Source organism: Neophocaena asiaeorientalis, unplaced genomic scaffold, assembly GCF_003031525.2.
Source record: "Neophocaena asiaeorientalis asiaeorientalis breed wild unplaced genomic scaffold, Neophocaena_asiaeorientalis_V1.1 scaffold45, whole genome shotgun sequence".
Taxonomy (NCBI): domain Eukaryota; kingdom Metazoa; phylum Chordata; class Mammalia; order Artiodactyla; family Phocoenidae; genus Neophocaena; species Neophocaena asiaeorientalis.
In genome coordinates, this window is record NW_020174642.1 from 9,925,942 (window position 1) to 9,929,472 (window position 3,531).

The window sequence follows — 3,531 nt, forward strand, 5'->3', positions numbered from 1 at the left end:
AAAAGCAGAAGGAAAAAAAATGAGGTTTTAGCACTGAAGAAAATGTTTTAACTCACTTCAGCCAGTTATATTTTTCTCTTTTAATGAAAATGATATTATATTTTAAATATAAAATATAATTTTTAATCTATATGTTTCTATGGAAGAAAGGTTCTCCTGAAGTGTCTAGGGTCAACAAAAGTTGTAATGTGTCCCTGTCTTCAATGTATTTAAAAAAATCACTTATCGGGAACATACTATATTCTTAGTATTGATACTGGAAATATGGTTATTTCAAAAAAAAATTTCCAAGTTGTGTCCATTGTAAGACTGTTCCAGAGCTCTGGTAACTCTTTCAACTGTAACTCTTTGGACCAATCAAAGTAAGTTTGCAGGGAAAGAGCTTCAGCTCGTGAACTGTGTAAACCTTTCCGTAGTGGTTGGCTACAGCCATTTCCAACTATTCAGTGCAACAAATCAGGAAAAGTTCCCTGGGTGTTTCTAACATTCTATGGGTGTGTAGGTGGCTAGAAACAGAGCTCAACTCTTCTTAGAGACCCAACAGCACTTGATGAAAATGATTTTATTTTAAATGAGAGGGCTATTCGAGGCTATTTTGTACTTTAAGTTCTTTTACGTTGCTAAAAAACAGACAAAAATAACATCAAATGTTACAAACTATTCAGTAATCCATCTTTGGTCTTTGATTTTGTGAACAGAAACAGGTTCTTTTTTTGAGGGGGGGTGGGTACACCACGTGGCACGTGGGATCTTAGTTCTCCATTCCCCGACCAGGGATCGAAACTGCGCCCCCTGCAGTGGAAGCGTGTGATTTAACCACTGGACCGCCAGGGAGGTCCCAGAAATGGTTTCTTGATAAGCTCTTTGACCTGAACTTGGAGACCCAACTTGAATGCCTGTGAACACCTATTTTTCATCACTGAGACCATTAGAAGCAAATCTCTGCTTCCTTACACACCAAATTTCTGTTTCGAGGGGAACAAATTAAGGTGTCATCCTGATGTGTTTATCACATGAGGGAGAAGAATAGGTCTGGCGTGATTGCCATTTTAATTACTTATGTCCTCTGCCACCAAAAACACTGAGGATTAAAAGGGACGGCTCGTCCCTCAGCCAGCAAGTTCCAGGTCACCTGGCCTCCTCCTATAGAGGACACCTTGCCACCCAGTTATCTGATGACCTGGGCAGGACAAAGCGTCTAACGGTGGGTTGTGACCCATTACCAGGTTAGGAAGTTCACATAATGGGTTGTGACCTAGGTTTTTCACTACCAGGTTAGGAAGTTCACATAATGGGTTGTGACCTAGGTTTTTCACTATAAATGAACAAAACAGAGGCAGATTTACTGTGTGGCTAATGAAGCTGGGCTCCAGGGCCCCTCACTTGTGCAGGCCACCTCGTAAACTATCTTACTACGGCAAATCGTATAAAAGTGCGACCAGACACATACTGATCACAAGAGAGAGGTCTGTCTGTTTCCATCCTGACAACCCGTCCACCATCATTTCTTTTGCGATAGTTGGTGTTGAGGTGAACATAGGCTCTCTGAAACCTGACTGAAAGGTAAGCTGAGGAGGGGACAAGTTTAGTTTGGATTTAGTGAGATGTATGTGTGATTTTTCGGTCAAGTTGGAGAAAATTTCATTTATGAGCCGCTTAGAATTTGGAAGAATTTCTCAGACACACAGTGCTAGACACTTTAGGACATGTTAGCTAAGCTATTAATAATAAAATAACGAGTCTCAGCTCCCCTTCTGACCAAGATGGAGTAACAGGACTGCATTTACCATCCTGCTTGAAACAACTGAATTCCAGACAAAACATATGAAAGAACGATTTTCCAAACATTGATCATCAGGCAACGAAGAACAGTGACCACTGAGGGATGTGGAAAAAAAGAGGCAAAGCAGCATCCCTCTGACTGAGGAGCTGGGGCCACGAGTCCAGGGAAGACATGGTGGCTGGGGTTCAAGGGGAGACGACCAGAGAGGAGAAGGCTGCCCAGAGAGGCCACCTGACTCTTCAGCGCATACAGATCAACACACGTGAGGAAACTTCTGACACCAGAAAAGAGCCACCCAAACATATTAGAGGGGACAATCCCAGAACTCATGCTGCTTTAAATAATTCATGGGACATTGGGTAGAAGGGGTGTATCTGCCTCAACAGTGGAGCAAAATTAGCCCTAGATTAAATGCCACTTGGATCCCACTTAACATGGTTTAAAAACAAAACCTAAATGGATAGAACTGTTTCCAAGTAAGCTAATTATGTCCCCCAAATAAAGTTCTAGCATATTTATAGGAATACAAAAATACCCAGCACCCAACAAGGTAAAATTCACAATGTCTTCCATCCAACAAAAAATTACCAGATATGCCAAGAGGCAAAAAACTGTTACCCGGAATGAGAAGAAAAAGAAGTAAATTGAAACCAAACCAGAAATGGAACAGATGATAGAATTAGTACACAAGGACATTAAAAAGTTGTTATAACTGTATTCCATATGTTCAAGAAGCTGGAGGAAAGATTGAAAATGTTAAGTAGAGACGTACAAGATAAATGTAAGATCCAAATCAAATTTCTAGAGATGAAAACTACACCAGATGGTTAATGGCAGATTAGACATTGCAGAAAAAAAAGATTAGTAAACTAGAAGCACAGCAATAGAAACCATCAAAAATGAAACAGAAAGAACAAAAGGGAAAATTTTAATAAAGCAACAGTGAACTCTGGAACAATTTCAAGTGGTCTAATAAATGTGTAATTGGAGCTGTGGAAGGAGAGAGGAGAGAGGGCAGGAAAGGAAAAAATATTTAAAGAAATAACGGCTGAAAATTTTCCAAATCTGATAAGAACTATAAACGCAAACACCTAAGAAATTAAACGAGCCCAAGTGTGCATGGGCATACACACACACACACACACACACACACACACACACATACACACGATAAAAGTACACCATGGTGTGTCATAATCAGATTGCATAAAATTGGTAACAAAGAGAAGAGGAACCAAGATGGTGGAGTAGAAGGACGTGCTCTCACTCCCTCTTGTGAGAACACCAGAATCACAACTAGCTGCTGGACAGTCATCGACAGGAAGACACTGGAACTCACCAAAAAAGATACCCCACATCCAAAGACAAAGGAGAAGCCACAATGAGATGGTAGGAGGGGCGCAATCACAGTAAAATCAAATCCCGTAACTGCTGGGTGGGTGACTCACAGACTGGAGAACACTTATACCACAGAAGTCCACCCACTGGAGTGAAGATTCTGAGCCTAATGTCAGGCTTGCGAACCTGGGGGGGCCAGCAACGGGAGGAGGAATTACTAGAGAATCAGACTTTGAGGCCTAGTGGGAATTGATTGCAGGACTTCGACAGGACTGGGGGAAACAGAGACTCCACTCTTGGAGGGCACACACAAAGTAGTGTGTGCATCGGGACCCAGGGGAAGGAGCAGTGAACTCAGGGGAGACTAAACCAGACCTACCTGCTAGTGTTGGAGGGTCTCCTGCAGAGGC